Source organism: Columba livia, chromosome 3, assembly GCF_036013475.1.
Source record: "Columba livia isolate bColLiv1 breed racing homer chromosome 3, bColLiv1.pat.W.v2, whole genome shotgun sequence".
NCBI lineage: Eukaryota > Metazoa > Chordata > Aves > Columbiformes > Columbidae > Columba > Columba livia.
Window position 1 is genome coordinate 2,983,418 of NC_088604.1, and position 19,191 is coordinate 3,002,608.

At 43.4% G+C, this 19,191-nt stretch overlaps 1 protein-coding gene across 5 annotated transcripts in view; it reads left to right on the forward strand.

The window, feature by feature from the left end:
• The window catches only part of MSRA (methionine sulfoxide reductase A), a 303,524-nt gene that overhangs the window by 132,546 nt on the left and 151,787 nt on the right, over positions 1–19,191 (forward strand). The gene's annotated exons all lie outside the window — the stretch shown is intronic.

Below are 19,191 nucleotides of genomic sequence, written 5' to 3' on the forward strand. Positions count from 1 at the left end.
ATACAAAGACTCTGAGCAGAAAGAAATAATAATTTTGTCAGGAAATGAATTCTATTTCAAATTATGCAAGTGTGTTCCTTAGAAAAAGCGCAAGTTTTGATTTTGCTTTTGCCTTTAACTGACTATGAACACACACATTCTTTTTCTTTCCACATAACTCCGAGGCTGTACGGAGAAGTCTAAACTTCTCATTTTTGTTATTATTAATAATTTCTTAATTTTTTATACAGTTCACAGAATCCCAGAGTGTCAGGGGTTGAAGGGCCCTGGAAAGCTCATGCAGTGCAATCCCCCCATGGAGCAGGAACACCCAGATGAGGTTACACAGGAAGGTGTCCAGGCGGGTTGGAATGTCTGCACAGAAGGAGACTCCACAACCTCCCTGGGCAGCCTGGGCCAGGCTCTGCCACCCTCACCATGAAGAAGTTTCTTCTCAAATTTAAGTGGAACCTTTTGTGTTCCAGTTTGCACCCATTGCCCCTTGTCCTGTCACTGGTTGTCACCCAGAAGAGCCTGGCTCCATCCTCCTGACACTCCCCCTTTCCATATTGATCCCCATGAATGAGTCACCCCTCAGTCTCCTCTTGTCCAGCTCCAGAGCCCCAGCTCCCTCAGCCTTTCCTCACACGGGAGATGCTCCACTCCCTTCAGCATCTTGGTGGCTGCGCTGGACTCTCTCCAGCAGTTCCCTGTCCTGCTGGAACTGAGGGGCCACAACTGGACACAATATTCCAGGTGTGGTCTCCCCAGGGCAGAGTAGAGGGGCAGAAGAACCTCTCTTGACCTACTAACCACCCATGCACAGCATCCTGTAATTTCCACACCAAACCCTTGCATTTATTTTTCGCTGCACTCTTATACTAATCCTTTACAACACTAATACCCCAGTATGGTTCTTTCTGTTATCTAAAACATAGAACCACTGGCAGACAACTGACTGATGTTGCCGTTGAAGCAAATTCTTCCTTCCCTATCCTCACTATTGGAGAACAGCTTGGAGATTTTCTTTTGGTTTATTGTCTTGTTAAGGCTTTTTATGCCAAATGCTGGAGTTGATATGTTGTTGTCACTGACAACCTGTCGGAAAAGGCTTGATAGAGTGTAAGAAATTTAGTGGAACAAACAAATAACAGACGCTTCAGTAACTGTGGAGAAGAGCTGCGAGGCACCTGAAAAAGCAGAAACTTTCTGGAAATAGTAAAAAAGGCGAAAAGAGATGTTTTAAAGTGTTATAAAATAGAATAGACTATTGCAGTTGGAAGCAACCTAGAATGATCATCCTGACTCATTCAGGGCTGACCAAAAATTAAAGTGTGTTGTTACGAGCATTGTCCAAATACCTCGATTTTACACGTGATACTGTACTGATTACAAATTGTCTTATACATGCGGAAGAAAACATTTATTTGGGGAGAATTTTTTGTGGGAACATGTAACAGTAGGCATGGCCCTGCACGTGAAAATGTTTAATGTATAGAAATTTTAAAATGTCTCGAATAACAAAAGGGCCGCCATGCCTTTAGTAATAACTGATGCGTAGATAACCAGAACTCCTGAAAAACATAGCAAAAAGCATCATTTATGGAAGGATCAACGATCCTTCTTATTTATCCAAATGATGCATTTCTTCCTAATATTTTGGCCCTCTTGTATTTTGGATTTCCATCATTTGCCTGCACGAAGCATATGTGGTCCAAAACTTGTCTGGTAATTATTGCCCACTGTCTAATGACCTGGATATTAAATAATCAGATTGCTTATATAAATGAAGATGTGTAGCACAACTTCGCTCATGGTTCTAGTACACCAAGAGTATTGTGAGCTTAGTGTTTGATTGAGACACTTTGAAGGCTTTTTGTAGCTACTTTATTTCTGTGTTGTATTTTATCAATAATGAGCAAAAAGCAAAATGGTCATTAAATAATAAGAATCCTGGCATAAAGAAATGGGAAAAATCTTTCAAGTTTATTTTCTGATGGCTTTTCTACTTGGATTTGTAGTGCAAAAACACAGCTGAGGTTATTTTTCTAGTGCTTGTTTTTATACACATATGCATTATAGATGCTTATGTGCCTCCAGATGCTGGACAGGGGAGGATTTGTTTTCTCAGAGATATCCAGAAGCATAAGCGTGTGTTCCATAGCCTTGTCTGTGCGAAGATAAGTTGGATGTGTATGTAGTACGTGCTTCTGTTCCCAGTTGTGCAGCTGAACTGAGTCGCAGAATTTACTGATTTCTCCATGATATTTTTTTCGTACTTGTCTTCCTCCACCCCTATTTTATTCTAAATTTTTTTCTTTTTTTTTTTTTTTTATCTTTGAACTCACTTAAGATACTTATTGTAAAGAGAGCTCAGCTATTGCCATCTGACTGCTTCTAGTTCACAGAATCCCAGGATGTCAGGGGTTGGAAGGGACCTGGAAAGCTCATCCAGTGCAATCCCCCCATGGAGCAGGAACACCCAGATGAGGTTACACAGGAAGGTGTCCAGGCGGGTTGGAATGTCTGCACAGAAGGAGACTCCACAACCTCCCTGGGCAGCCTGGGCCAGGCTCTGCCACCCTCACCCCAAACAAGTTGCTTCTCAAATTTAAATGGAACCTCCTGTGTTCCAGCTTGTACCCAATTGCCCCTTGTCCTGTCACTGGTTGCCCTGTGCTGGACTCTGTCCAGCAGTTCCCTGTCCTGCTGGAACTGAGGGGCCACAGCTGGACACAATATTCCAGGTGTGGTCTCCCCAGGGCAGAGCAGAGGGGCAGGAGAACCTCTCTGACCTACTGACCACCCCCTTCTAACCCACCCCAGGTACCATTGGCCTTCCTGGCCACAAGGGCCCAGTGCTGGCTCATGGTCACCCTGCTGTCCCCAGGACCCCCAGGTCCCTTTCCCCTACACTGCTCTCCAACAGGTCATTCCCCAACTTACACTGGAACCTGGGGTTGTTCCTGCCCAGATTCAAGACTCTACACTTTCTCTTGTTCTAGTTCATTTAATTTTTCCAGTCCAACTCTCCAGCCTGTTCAGGTCTCTGGATGGCAGCACAGCTTCCAGTGTCACCACTCCTCCCAGCTTGGTGTCACCAGCAAACTTGTTGACAGTCACTCTATTCCCTTGTCCAAATCATTGATGAGTATATTGATTAATACAGGCCCCAGTACCGACCCTTGAGGCACTGCACTAGATCCAGGCCTCCAACTGGACTCCGCCCCATTGACCAGACTAGTTGCCACAGTTTTAACTGGGAAGAACAGTTCTTATGAAATAGTCGACTTCAGTTATTCACTGTGCGATTGCCACTTTCTTATTCATCTTTTCTGCCAAGATCACGTCTATGATAAAAACAGACATGTCCTCTAAATCCAGCTCTAGAAAGGACATCAGAGACATCGGAACAGTTTCCGCTTGGCAAGACTTTGGGCTTTGCTTCCAGCCCATGCAGCCCTGACAATCTTTGCAGGAAAGTTACTCAAGTCCAGCACTTTTCTGGCACAAACAAAAAAAGCAGCAATTCTTTGGATGAAACATTTAACATTTCTTCTAAAGGACATGGTTTGCTACATCTCAGGCAAAACAGAGTCCATTTACTCTTTTCCTGATACTGAGGTCTCTCAAAACTCATTAACCAATGGTGGGTTTTTTTGATTCAGTTGCCTAAATGTAGGATTTCACGGCATTCGAGATGTCTGAGAATATCCCACGTGCCACCCTATAGTCACGTCTGACAGTTTTTTGAGCATGACCCAGCCGCCCTTAAGACAGCACAAAAGTAACTGGAGGCCTATATGTGAAGAGCTAATTCAGATGTAAAATATCTATATGTACATTCACGATCCATACTTCTATTGGAGATAAAGATGTGGGCCATGCACTGTTGATTTATGCACCTATGCTCTGCCTACATGTTGCGGAGGCAGGTCAGTGTGTGCCTGCTGACGATGAGATTTTACTCAGTCTCTTGTTCTTGGATATTCATGGATGCATGAACTGTTCTTGATCATATGTCTATCATCTGATCCACGCGTATTCTATATCACAGAACCGTAGAATGGTTTGGGTTACGTTAGGACCCTTGAGAGATCATCTAGTTCCGACCCTCCCTGCTGTGGGCAACGTTGTGTTTCACTAGATCAAGTTGCTCAAAGCCCTATTCAACCTGACCTTGAACACTTATGATGACGGGACATCCACAACTACTCTGGGCAGCCTGTTCCAGTTTCTTACCACCCCATTTTAAGAAGTTTCTTGCTTATATCCAAACTAAATCATAGAATCACGGAATCATAGAAGTATAGAATCATAGAATCATTTTGGCTGGAAGAGACCCTTGAGATCATCGAGTCCAACAATAATGTAAACCTAGCACTACCCCATGTCCTGAGAACCTCATCTGTCTCTGTTCAAACCTCCAGGGATGGTGACTCCAGCACTGCCCTGGGCAGCCTGTTCCAATGCCCCACAGCCCTTTGGGAAAGAAATTGTTCCCCACATCCAACCTCAACCTCCCCTGGCGCAACTTGAGGCCGTTTCCTCTGCTCCTGGCGCTTGTTCCTGGGGAGCAGAGCCCGACCCCCCTGGCTCCAAGCTCCTTTCAGGCAGTTCAGAGATCAGAAGGTCTCCCCTCAGCTCCTGTTCTCCAGCTGAACCCCCAGGTCCCTCAGCCGCTCCATCACACTTGTGCTCCAGCCCCTCACCAGCTCCATTCCCTTCTCTCAACTCGCTCCATCACCTCAAGCGCTTTCTTGGCCTGAGGGACCCAAAACTGAGCACAGGATTTGAGGTGGGACCTCTTTCATAGAATCATAAAATGGTTCGGGTTGGAAGGGACCTTAAAGTTCATGCAGTCCAACCCCTGCCGTGGCAGGGACATCTTCACCCAGCCCAGGTTGCTCAGAGCCCCATCCAGACTGGCCTTGAGCATTTCCAGGGATGTAGCATCCACAGCTTCTCAGGGCAGCCTGTTCTAGTGTCTCACCACCCTCATGGGGAAGAATTTCTTTCTTGTATCTAATCTAAATCTCCTCTCTTTCAGTTTAAAGCCATCACTCCTAGTCCTGTCACTACATGGCCTTGCAAAAAGTCCCTCTCCAGCTTTCTTGTAGGTCCGCTTTAGGTACTGGAAGGCTCCCCTTACAGCACTCAGGTGGTGGCTGAGCTGTTATGACATGCTGTTGATGCCCCATGAAAACTTAAGCCAAACCTCCAGGCTTAGAAGAAGAGCAGCGTGGTTGGTTCACCTCTCCCTTGGGGACGTAGGACAGTCATGATTCTGCTTGAAGGGGTCAGCTCAGTGTTACCCTGTTCACATGTGGGACCGGTCATTTGAAGATTCTCCAGTCAGTTGATAGGGTATTGCCTTGCTTAATTGACATTTAAGGGATAATTGAGTTACTTTGAAGCTTGTGAATACAGCGCTAGAAAATTATTTTTACATTTTATGGTGACAGCCATGCAAATAAAAATCTGAAAAAGCATTTTGGAGTGCGTGAAGGATTTTGAGCTATTTTCAGTGCATAAATACAGCGATTTTGGCCATCAGGAGACAACCCAGGATGTTCATTCAGTATGAAACAGCTTTTCATATTTTGCTTACAGATGTTCAGAACAATTCTGTTTATCTGTATATTCATCAGCTTTTGGAAATCTGCATAGCTCAAGTGGCACTGAAATCAGAAGCTAAAAACACCACTGTTGTTATTCATAAACAGGTTATGCACAATTACCATCTGAAATACACAGCTAACGATGATTTTCTTAGAAACAGTGCGGTTTATAGGCTTATGGTTCAAGCTGATAACGTCTAAACAGGTAATTTTATTTTGTTTCAGGTTTTTTTCTTTATCTTCAGTGACTGTAGTGTAAGAAAAATAGATGAATGTGCCCGTTTATTATTCAATACTAGTTAGAAGGCTTAGTGAACATAACAGTATATTCAGCTAGTTAAATAATCTAGTCAACTCTCAGTAGCTTTCTGAAGCATTTTCTCTTGTAGACAAGTCACATTGCTCTATAATTAACAATGCAATATAACAGTATGCTACATGGACTTAGTTTCTGCATTGAGTTATGTAAAACACTTGATTGTGAAGTTGTTTCTTGTTTCTTATGCAGCAAACCCACGTTTTTCTGAGGGATGGTCTTGCCTCTTGCATAACAATTATTCTTTTGAATCTTCTACCTAGGAGTTCCAGTTCTCCTTAATATGTCTGGGCTTCCAAGTGTCATCTGGAAGACGTCAAAATAGCTGATGGAAGAGGGTAGAGAAAGGAAAATTAATTTATTTCTCTATTACCTCCGATCCCTTTGGTCAGTGAGTCCTGTCCTGTATCCAAACTAGCGTGGTCAGCAGGACAAGGGCAGTGATCCTTCCCCTGTGCTCTGCATTGGGGAGGCCACACCTGGAGTATTGTGTTCAGTTCTGGGCCCCTCAGGTCAGGAAAGAGATTGAAGTGCTGGAGCGGGTCCAGAGAAGAGCAGCAAGACTGGGGAAGGGACCTGAACACAAGCCCTATGGGGAGAGGCTGAGGGAGCTGGGCTTGTTTAATCTGGAGAAGAGGAGGCTTAGAGGTGAGCTCAGCACTCTCTAGAACTACCTGAAGGGCAGTTCTAGCCAGGTGGGGATTGGGCTCTTCTCCCAGGCATCAGCAATAGGACAAGGGGCCATGGGCTTCAACTCTGCCAGGGGAAATTGAGGCTGGCTATTAGAAAGCAATTCTTTGCAGAGAGAGTGGTCAGGCATTGGAATGGCTGCCCAGGGAGGTGCTGGACTCAGCGGCCCTGGAGGTTTTTCAGCTGAGATTGGACATGGCACTTAGTGCCATGATCTAGTCAATGGACTGGAGTTGGACCAAGGGTTGGACTTGATCATCTCTGAGGTCTTTTCCAACCCAGTCCATTCCGTGATTCTGTGATTTACAAAGTTAATTCCATCTCTACGTCATCTTAGTTATACTATAAAAAGAAGGCAAGACAACCTGTAAAGTCAACAGCAGGTTGATGGTTTGGATGCTTTTGCTTTAAGAATGGAGGGTTTGGCTCTGTGATGTGGGGTTTATTTGACATACGTATGCATGAACAGCATGATCATTGAAGGCAAAACCAGAAAATCTGACTAGCATTTTTACAAGTTTTTAATAGCAATACAGCAAAGGTGTCATATGGCAAAATATCTCCTTCGAAGGCTTCCCATTCTTCAAAAAATACAGGTGAATGTCCTAAACTATCAGTGTGTTGAGACTGTGTCTTATATTGCTTCAAAAACCCTTCATTTAGATGTCACAACACTATTCCAAACTGGGTCTGACTCTCCAGACTGTTTAAATGTATAATTAAACTCCAAATATTCCCTTAACTTTCTGTAGTTTATAAAGGGATCTGAAGGTTTTCGTGAGTAGAAACTAAGACCTCAAGATTAAAGTTTCCAAGCAGTAATGGGAATGGCTCAGAACATTTTTATTATTAAATTGCTGTCAAGAGAATAGATTCCTGTTGTGCCTTTGTCTGTTGGTTTTTTTTTTTTCCTTATAAGAACAGGATATAGGGATTTTAATGATTTATAGATTCTGTTAAGACTATCAGAGTTCATCGTGCCCTTCATCTGTACAATGTGCTTTGATACAATTGCCCAATTGCTTCACCTCTCCCCTTTTTTTTGCCTAGTTCACCTGTAAGGAAGGAAGGAAAGGTCTACCAATCGAAGTACAAAACGATCAAAGTTAATGTCATTTACTGTGGATATTAGTGTTTTGTGTAGTTTTTTTAGCAGTTGAAGAACAGGATATTGTAGAAAATACATAATTCCTGTTACCTAGGCCACAAAATACATTGCGTTTCTGTAGTTATGAGACTAACTAAACTTTGGTATAACCCTATAAACTCTACTTTGCCCTCGATGCAATTGCTAAGTAATGAAATAAAATGAATCTACCCATTTCACTTCAAAAAAGCATCATTTGGAAAGGTGACAGCAGATGCTGCTGCAACGTTAAAGCCTTGGCAACAAGAAATACAACAGATGCATTGAATTTCAGTTACGTGCTGCATTGCAGTTCTGCCTAGAAAATTGTCTATGTTGACATGGCTGACAGGTTCTTTTTTGACAGAAGAGCTTCTTGTTGGTCAAGAAAACTTCATCGTACCTTAGTGTGCCAGGACACAGAGAAGTATTCTATAGATCTATGCTTTAAAAATAAAAGGCAGAATAAATATTGCTCCCAAACAAAAAAGCTCCATGTCCACATGGGACAGTGGCCGCTCTGCTTAGGGAGTTCTGCTGCATCTTTAATCAAGGCTGAGTTTATCTTTGCATTTCAGAACTTGACTTCTCAGTGTTAATATGGCTGATTCAGCCTTGAAGAAATTAAACTGATATTTATTATTTAGATACCTGATTGTGCCTTGTGGCAAATGTAAAATCCTAATAGCCTCACTGCTATTCCCTTTTATCTGTTTATCTCGGCGTTGCCTGTAATCACAGGATTAGGTAGGAGTGGCACTATAAATACTAAATACATTATTTATTATTAACAACTTTATTTGAATTGTATTCCACTGAGATGTGTTGTTTCTGTCTTTCTCATCTCCTGGTTTTATTAAAGATATATATAAGACGAAAATGTGATAGCCCCAGAGGTTGAAAGAACCATTACAGAATAAGTCAAAGACAAAATCTTCTGACCTGGAGCCTGCACTAAGTTCCCAAAGGATCTTCATTTCCAGAAGAGACTCCGTGATGTGATGTTCACCGTGTCCCTTTGTCTGAAAACAGAAGATGCAGCAGGGAACTGCTCCTCATTGTAGGCGTGAGAACATGGTGTAGTTGTGAAAAAGATCACAGAATCCCAGAATCCCAGAATGTGAGGGGTTGGAAGGGACCTGGAAAGCTCATCCAGTGCAATCCCCCCATGGAGCAGGAACACCCAGATGAGGTTACACAGGAAGGTGTCCAGGCGGGTTGGAATGTCTGCACAGAAGGAGACTCCACAACCTCCCTGGGCAGCCTGGGCCAGGCTCTGCCACCCTCACCCCCAACAAGTTTCTTCTCAAATTTAAGTGGAACCTTTTGTGTTCCGGTTTGAACCCATTGCCCCTTGTCCTATCACTGGTTGTCACTGAGAAGAGCCTGGCTCCATCCTCCTGACACTCCCCCTTTCCATACTGATCCCCAGGAATGAGTCCCCCCTCAGTCTCCTCTTGTCCAGCTCCAGAGCCCCAGCTCCCTCAGCCTTTCCTCCCACGGGAGATGCTCCACTCCCTTCAGCATCTTGGTGGCTGCGCTGGACTCTCTCCAGCAGTTCCCTGTCCTGCTGGAACTGAGGGGTGATGTTACCAAAATGCTCACTTGTTATTATGGCTGGTGGGGTTTTCTTGCATCTTGTTTTTACTTTGGAGACACTAGAAAGGAAAAAACCACCCAAACTTAAAAACCAAAACCAAACCAAAACACAGAACAACCAACCCCAAACCAAGCCAACAACACCAGCCTCCTCACTCTACCAAAAGACCCTTCCAGAAGTAGTGATTACTACAGGTGGTAACTCTATTGAGTTGCCTGTGGCTCTTTGTGTCCGTGAGAACCTTTCTTGATACGTAAGATATGAAATACGGTGAGCAAACTGAGACTACAAGTCAGAAGAAAGAGGAAAGACAACAGGCAAAATGATGTCATGAGGGGTAGAGATAAAGGTGGAAGAAATCAGGGAGAAGCTGCAGTTATAGGGAGCATCACTCTGAAGTAAAGCAGAGTCTCCTTCTCTGTAGACATTCCAACCCGCCTGGACACCTTCCTGTGTAACCTCATCTGGGTGTTCCTGCTCCATGGGGGGATTGCACTGGATGAGCTTTCCAGGGCCCTTCCAACCCCTGACATTCTGGGATTCTGTGATGGTAAAAGACACTTTGAGAGGGATTTTGAGAAGTCCAGAGCTAAAGGGTTTGCTCACAAAAATTCAGAAAGATCATAGAAATCCCCTTGGGCGTGTGACACATAGTAGCAGGCAACCGCACTATGCTACTGATTTAGAGGCTTACAGAGGAAAGATACTCACTAAGGAAATAGCTTTTTTTCCACTTAGTTGCGTATACTGAAATATTTAATTATGAAAAGAACAACCCCCAACTTTTCACAATTACACAGTGACATCCATTAAGTGAAATCAACAAAGTTGCAAAATTTTTTGGTCAGCCTCAGGATGCATTTTTGGTGGAAAAGGTTCATAAAATATCGAGAGATTATAACTGTTCATAGCAAGAAATAATTTCTAAGAGAGGTTAAGCAGTCTGAGGAGTCCTGACTTATATTGGTAAAGCCAAGAAATGAAGGAAGTCATTTTTCAGTTTAACTGCTGGTGATTTGCTGTGGGCTGGGACTCAAATACATTCATTGTAGGCCAATTCTTCTTAAAAGAGACAAAAAAAATTGTAAGATGCTTTTGTGTGCTGAAAAATGCGGTGATTGTAAAGCTGGGATAGGCTGTAAATGATGATCTGGTCATAAGAGCAGGTGTAAGATGCCATCTGCGAATTTCTGCGTGAGGTATCAATGACTTAAACTGAGAGAGGGTGGATTTAGATCAGATATAAGGATGAAATTCTACCCCATGAGGGTGGTGAGGCACTAAAACAGGTTCTCCAGAGAAGATGTGGATGCTCCATCCCTGGAAATGTTCAAGACCAGGCTGGATGGGGCTCTGAGCAACCTGAGCTGGTGAAGATGTCCCAGCTCATGGCAGGGTTTGGAACGAGATGATCTTTGAAGTGTCTTCCAACTCAAACCATTCTATGATAGGCTCCATCACTTTATGTTTGCATGATGTCAGTTTGGATGCCCTAAGTACAACTGCCTTTCCGTACTTAAAAGGAGACTGTAAGAAAGATGGGGACAGACTTTTGAGCAGGGCCTGTTGCGACAGGACAAGGGGTGATGGTTTTAAACTAAAGGAGGGAGATTCAGACTAGATATAAGGGAGAAATTTTGGCACTGAGGGTGGTGAGAGCCTGGCCCAGGTTGGGCAGAGAGGTGGTGGATGAACCATCCCTGGAGACATCCCAGGCCAGGCTGGACGGGGCTCTGAGCAACCTGAGCTGGTGAAGATGTCCCTGCTCATGGCAGGGGTTGGACTGGATGAGCTTTGAATGTCCCTTCAACCCAAACTATTCTATGATTCTATGATTCTACCTGTAATCACAGTAGGAAACTACAAAGCCTAAGCCACTGAAAGGACTATTATCTGCTTTTTTATTTGAATACCAAAAGTGATGGAAAATCTGCCATTTCGATCAGTAGAAACTTCCTCACTAATATGGTGCAACATCCCTCGTAACTGACGTGTAGAGGACTCTGCAGCAGAGATCTTTACCACCACAGCTCAAGGGATAATTCACAAGCCACACAAGATGCTTCAAACAAAAGATAACTGAGGTCCAATTGATACACAGGCCTCTTCTGCTTGTTTTCATGGACTTCAAGATCATGTCTTCTTGTGTGGGACCTGTCTGCTCCTACAGTTTGGGCAGGAGGGAGGGTGGATCACTCTTTTCTTGACCCTGGGATATTAGATTTGTTTAATTAATTATGTCAACCATTGCTTGACTGAGTCACTTAAAGGTTTATTTCAGTCTTCATTCGGGAACCCAGTTCCCTTTTTATTTAAGCTATCTTTCTGTAAATTCCTGGAATATACAATATCAAAAAAGGGAGATAATGAAGGGAAAGTATTTGACGAGTTGAAACATAACTGCTGTGTTGTGTGAAACCAAGGGCGCATTTAATCTAGCAATCTACTTCATCAAAAGTTATCATGAGTTCCATCCTCATATACCTCACGGCTTCCAGATATTAGTGATTTAGTGTTTAAAAATCACCGATGACCTTTTCTGTATTAATTTGTTTATCCATTTCTTCAATATGGTTTTATTTCTGGCATCCGCAAATACGAGGGGAAATGGTGGTTTCATTAACTCTGGTGCTTAACCTGGGCAAGAAGTTTCAAAGAAAACTCGCTATAGTTAAATGCTATTTTGCTGAAGGTTATTTCATGGCAGCTGGGTATCAATATGTCCGGGAATGAAGTATTTATTGTGAGGAGTAAATATAAAGAGTTTAATTTGCTTTACTGACTCTCTGCCTTATTAATGAGTATTCCGTAGCGACCTGCTGTATCTCTGTACCATCACTAGAGCTCAAAGCAACAGGTAAAGTGGGAAATGGACAAAAAACATGGTAATGGGGAAAAAACAAACTGTGGAGGCATCATAGGAAATATGAAAATATCAGATTTTTGTTTTTTTTTTTTTTTAATTCTGAATGGTTACTTCTTCAAAACGCTTTTGTAATGCACCTTTGGAGGCTTTTACTTGAGCAGCAGGAAAGGATCTTTGTTCATGGCAGCACATCGTGTGGCATCAGCCTCCCTGATGTGCTTCTCGCAGGATGCTGCTAGCAAGAGGTGTTTTTTTACTCCATAGTTACAACAGCTGCTGCCGTTCGTCTACACTGGATTCGAATTGTATGTGAACTGTGGCCACCAACAGCACTAAGAGCACACCTCATTTCCACATCAAGATCTCTTCAAGTGTGTTGGTGTGGACTAAGTGGCCAGTCTAAGGTCTTAGGTCTTAGACCTTAGTCTAAGGTTTTGCACTTCAAAAGGAGGAGAAGCTGCCTGCCTCGGGTAGAGACCACTTGGAGCTGTAGACGCTAAATCAGCAGGGTAAGAAAGGTGCCTTCTCTTTGGCTTCTGAAGAAGCTGCTTTGTTGTCAACACGAATGACATCCCCAGAAGATCTGTCACAGGTGCACACAGGTTACATCTGTGTCAGTAAACTGAACAGGAAACAGATTTGGGCATGGGTACATGATCAGTCACACCACTAGAGTGCTTGGTAGTCCCTGATATGGTCACAGCCAGCAGCTTGTCCTGGACAATTCCCAGCCCCAGATGAAGCTTTATATGGTATAATTACTCAAACCCAATTAGCAGCGTGAATGCACAAATCCTCGTTAGTTGAGTCTCGAGGTGAGTTCTGTTGTGCAGTTGGCCATAGAGCCAAGGAGTCATCCAAGGCCTGTTGTATTTACTAACAAATATTTCACACTGAGAAACTCAAGTGGACTTGTCCTGCAGCTGGGGAGGAACAACCCCCGGCACCAGCACAGGTTGGGGTTGAGCTGCTGGAAAGCGGCTCTGCAGAGAAGGACCTGGGAGTTGTGGGGGACAACAGGGTGACCGTGAGTCACCAATGTGCCCTGTGGCCAAGAGGCCAATGGGACCTGGGGTGCATGAGGAAGAGTGTGAGCAGCAGGTGGAGGGAGGTTGTTCCTCCCCCTCTGCTCTGCCCTGGGGAGGCCCCATCTGCAGTTGTGGGTCCAGTGCTGGGCTCCCCAGTTGAAGAAGGACAAGGAATTACTGGAGGGAGTCCAGGGAGGGACTCAAAGATGCTGAGGGGTCTGGAGCATCTTTGTGATGAGGAGACTGAGAGAGCTGGGGCTGTTGAGCTGGAGAAGAGAAGCTGAGAGGGATGTGATCAATGGGATCCATATCTCAGGGTGGGTGTCAGAGGATGGACCAGACTCTGTTCAGTGGTGCCCAACGCCAGGGTGAGGGGCAACGGGCACAGACTGAAACACAGGAGGCTCCATGTGAACATGAGCAGAAACTTGTTTGCTGGGAGGTGCCAGAGCCTGGCCCAGGCTGCCCAGAGCGGGTGTGGAGTCTCCTGCTCTGAGACATTCAAACCCCCTGGACCCACCTGTGTGATCTGCTCTGTGACCCTGTGTGAGCAGCTGGGTTGGACTGGATGATCTCCAGAGGTCCCTTCAACCCCAGCCAGCCTGGGACTCTGTGACTGCCCTACTCTTTGTTTTCAACCTTTTTTGAGGTTTATTGTCTACACTAACATTCACAACTAGCTCTTTAAACCCATGGATCCTCCGAGTTCTCAAGAAGGAATTACCAGCTTTGGCCCCTTGACTCTGCATGTGGTGCCTGGAGACACTTTTGTTCCTATTACTGAGCTCAAAAATATATGGTGGCCGTGCTTGGATACACATGTGTCAACACACAGGTCAAATCTACCTGGAAAAAAACCCAACCCTGACACATGGCTTACCTTATTTTTTGTCTACTAGTTCCCCACTTGGTTTTATCCAGTGTTCATTCAGTGATGTGATTCAATTAGAAACTATTTTTGTTTTAGTTCCGAGGAGTGAAAAATGTTAATTTTAGCTGAAATGTCTTCAAGTGATTCTGTTCTAATGTCACATTTCCATAAATTCTATACAGCTTTCTTTCTACTAAAATAGCACAGCAGTAGAACAAAAATACTAAAAAAAGGTGTCATTAATGTTTTGAATGCTGGACTTGACATGGACTGTGACCTTGCTGGGTAAAGCATAGAAAAGAAATAACGTCCTTTTGTCCCTATGCATACCATATAAGACTAAGAGAAGAGACAGCAGATTGCTGCAGACACTTGGAGAAATCAAAAGAAACTGTAAGAGAATTTTAATTAATATGTTAAGCCATCTTCTTAGCATACTGGTACATACATGCCCCTGCCTGTTGAAAGCAAGTGAAGAGAAAGTTGTTTCAACTGTACTGACCATGGGGTTCTTGGCTGTTGTTGCATTTTAAACTGGAGCATAGAATCGTAGAATCATAGAATCACAAAATCACAGAATGTCCTGAGTTAGAAGGAACCCACCAGGATCATGGAGCCCAACTCCTGTCCCTGCAGAGGACACCCCACAGGTCACCCCGTGTGTCTGAGGACGTTGTCCAGTCTCTTCTTGAACACTGTCAGGTTGGGGCCGTGACACCTCCCTGGGGAGCCTGTTCAGTGTCCAGCACTTCTGGGTGAAGAACCTTTTCCTCACGTCCAACTGGCCCTCCCTGACACATCTTCCTGCCATTCCCTGGGTTCTGTTGTTGGTCACCAGATGATGCACGCTGTGACAGTTCTCAGGAATCTTGTCAGCCATAAAAACAGTGCTGCTCTCCTGTTAGCTGGTACTAGAGTATTGGTTAACGTGTTTTAGCACCTCTAGGAGGGGGAGGAGAAGATGGCTTTCGTCACCAAAAGCCTGAGGTCAGCTTGCTGAGCCTGTGTGGTGTCCCACTGGAGGGGTGGCTTTGGCTGTCGTTAGACAGTAGCATTTCCATCTGAAGAAGTCACAGGAGCAAGATGATACTTCATGGGTGAAACTGAGTGATAATGGGCAATGGAGCTGGTGAGGGGCTGGAGCACAAGTGTGATGGAGCGGCTGAGGGACCTGGGGGTTCAGCTGGAGAACAGGAGCTGAGGGGAGACCTTCTGATCTCTGAACTGCCTGAAAGGAGCTTGGAGCCAGGGGGGTCGGGCTCTGCTCCCCAGGAACAAGCGCCAGGAGCAGAGGAAACGGCCTCAAGTTGCGCCAGGGGAGGTTGAGGTTGGATGTGGGGAACAATTTCTTCCCCAAAGGGCTGTGGGGCATTGGAACAGGCTGCCCAGGGCAGTGCTGGAGTCACCAGCCCTGGAGGGTTGGACAGACCGACATGAGGTTCTTAGGGACATGGGGCAGTGGTGGACTTGACCGTGTGAGGTTAGTGGTTTGACTAGTTGATCTTGAAGGCCTTTTCACAGAATCACAGAATCCCAGAATGTCAGGGGTTGGAAGGGACCTGGAAAGCTCATCCAGAGCAATCCCCCCATGGAGCAGGAACACCCAGATGAGGTTACACAGGAAGGTGTCCAGGCGGGTTGGAATGTCTGCACAGGAGACTCCACAACCTCCCTGGGCAGCCTGGGCCAGGCTCTGCCACCCTCACCGGGAACAAGTTTCTTCTCAAATTTAAATGGAACCTTTTGTGTTCCAGTTTGTACCCATTGCCCCTTGTCCTACCATTGGTTGTCACCCAGAAGAGCCTGGCTCCATCCTCCTGACACTCCCCCTTTCCATCTTGATCCCCATGAATGAGTCACCCCTCAGTCTCCTCCAGTTCCAGAGCCCCAGCTCCCTCAGCCTTTCCTCCCACAGGAGATGTTCCACTCCCTTCATCATTTCCAATCATTCCCAATCACTTGCTTAATCATTTTCCAACCAAAATGATTTAATGAATCTTTAATCCTGCATTTGTAGCTACCCAGTGGCTTTTCTTCATGAGGACATGTTCTGAATGTTCTTCCTGAGCATATCCTCTAGCCTGGTAGTCAGGATGCTCTCTAAAGATGCACGACTCTTATTTTGAGCCATTTGGGATCCAGGCATCACATTTCCTGAGCAGGTGTTTGAACCAAGCGCTGTCACACCAAAGGTGTGCAGCATTTTGATACCAGCTCCCACTGTTTCAGATCTAATTAACTAGGAAGAGCGAAATACTGTCCTGTTTTTGCCCAGCGATTCTTGTGCTCTGTACCCCACCGAAGTCACTAATGATTAGCAGTATCTTTTATATAGCAGCGGGGATTTAAGGACCTTTCTGTAATAAAGAGAATTATTTCTAAAGCTCGCTTGAAGGATGACTTATTCAGGCACCTATGAAAAATAAAATAATAAATTAAAAAGGGAAGAATTTTGCAACAAAGCTGCATTTTGTTGCTACCGCTCTTGAAATAGGCAGTTTTGATCTTCTACTAAAGGTGCAGAAATAAGTAGTGTCACAACAGATAGAGAAGGCAAATTCTGCAGACCAACTGAGCATAAAGCCAAGTGTCTTCCTGCATATTCATCTATTTATTGCCTTAGATTCTTTTCTAATTGCTTTATTTTCGATATGATAATAGACTTTTCTCCATGCAGACTCATTGTTACCGTGAAATAGAATTTGTCTACACGTGATATGTTCATATAACGTGTGAGGGCAGAATTCATCAAAACAATTGAGCTCTGAGCAGGGGTATCACTTAGTTGCTTTTTATCTCCTCTATTCTCAACTTTGTGCATTTGAATTGTTAAACAGCAGCGCCAAAGAGTATCTTACAAAAGCTGTTGCCATAGTGTTATACTGGGATACGGATTCTTTTTGTATTACTGACACAATAAGTGGTTATTTATTTGTACTTAGGCCTATTTAATGACTCTTAATTAGAAGAATGGCCCAGAGTTTGGGGAACAATTCGCCTATTAGAACTGCTGCTCCCGTTGTGTTTGCTAAAGATCAGATAAAACCTTTTCTAGGTAACTTTGTTCAGGAAGCTCATAGAAGATACCTCCCTCTTTTCTCATCTCTTCCAAGAATCCTCAAACTCCCACTGTAATTCTCACACCCGCAATACGACATTTGGAAACCCCTCCTAGAGATGAAACTTCTCCCTGAACGCAGTAGGGGAAGATCTTCCCATTTCATTACACTCGTATAGCAAGTGGGTAGCAGAAATTCCTCTTATGCAGCCCCGCTGTCACAGTCAGTCTGTGCTTTCTTCTTTATATATAAATATATATATACACTTTCCTTTTGTAGCTTTTGACTGTCATATTCCTCAGCAGCTGTTTTAACGCTGGACTTAATGCAGAAAGAAGGAGGAGAATCTCGTCTGAGCTGTTACCTTGAAATGCCGATGATTACCATCTATTCTTGGCTCCAAGGCTGACTTGGATAACCTCCGACTCCTCCTGCCTATTGTCCTCATTTATATAAAACGGGATACTTTATCTCACCTTATAAAGTGCTTTGAAATATACAGCTACGTGGATTTTTCTGGTAGTGAGTGTTGCAAGAAAGCATTGGTAACAAGGGGAAATCTAAAGTTTTCTTTCATGTTTTGTAGTCATAGAGAACTTGAACTGATATATTTAGATAACTAAATTGTTTTATTAGCTGCAAAGGAACTATATTTATGAACACTTTATGTTAAACATAATTTTTAATCCCCATTTTAAACTTCTGTCTCCTTTTTAGTCCTGTAGGATGCAGAAGTAGATGTTATAGTCTATCATATAAAACCTTCTTTTGGCACTTGATAGTTGTCCAAATTTTATAGTATGTGGTAAGACATACTATGTGCAATATCTGCCCCCCAAACCTGCTCTGAATAGTTCATGAAAACCTTATTTTTAATTGAAACAAGCTTTCAGACAGACATTTTTGCAGCTCGACAGAATGTGGCGATGGCTTCATTCGTTACTTACGTATATTCTGCAAATGCGCTGAGTTCATTGGAGTTTTCATTTTCATTGACAAAAAGATCTGCCCCTAGAACTTCTTTAAGTTTGACATAGTAAACATAACCAAAAATTAGTAGCAAAGGTAATTTATTTTTCCAGTAAATGGACTATAACATGCTGTCTCCTTCGTTGAAGACCTTCTATGAAGATTGGGTTTTAAAAAGTCTTTCTCGTGCAGAAATGTTCTGAAACCCCCTAATTCCCCGTGGAGGCTTCTGTTCCCCCACAGGTACCTAAAACACTTTGTCTCTCTCTCTTTAATTGAATGCAGCAGCATTTCAGTGCTACAGACCAACGTAAATCTTCTTTTATTGTAAAACTGATACCTTTACACGACCAAAATAATAGTAGTAATAGTAATAGCAATAGCAATAGCAATAGCAATAGTAATAGCAATAGCAATAGGAATAGCAATAGCAATAGCAATAGCAATAGCAATAGCAATAGCAATAGCAATAGTAATAGTAATAGTAATAGTAATAGCAATACCAATAGTAATAGCAATAGGAATAGGAATAGGAATAGGAATAGGAATAGGAATAGGAATAGGAATAGGAATAGGAATAGCAATAGTAATAGAAATAGCAATAGGAATAGCAATAGCAATAGTAATAGTAATAGGAATAGTAATAATAATAGTAATAGCAATAGTAATAGCAATAGCAATAGTAATAGCAATAGCAATAGCAATAGTAATAGTAATGGGAATAGGAATAGGAATAGGAATAGGAGTAGTAACAGAAATAGCAATAGCAATAGGAATAATAATAGTAATAGCAATAGTATTAGCAATAGGAATAGTAACAACAACAGCAACAACAACAACAATAATAATAATAGTAGTAGTAGTAATAATAATAATAATAATAATAACAATAAACAAACCCTTGGGGAAAAAAGGCAAAAGAAAACTACGACAACAAACCAAAACCAAACCGAAAAACCTTGAAGCCAGAAATTGGTGCTTATGCAAGGATAGCGTTAGTGGCTGTGCCATTCCCTTTTAAATAATTCCTCTCTAATTGGTAACGCAATGTAATGGGTAAGTGAAC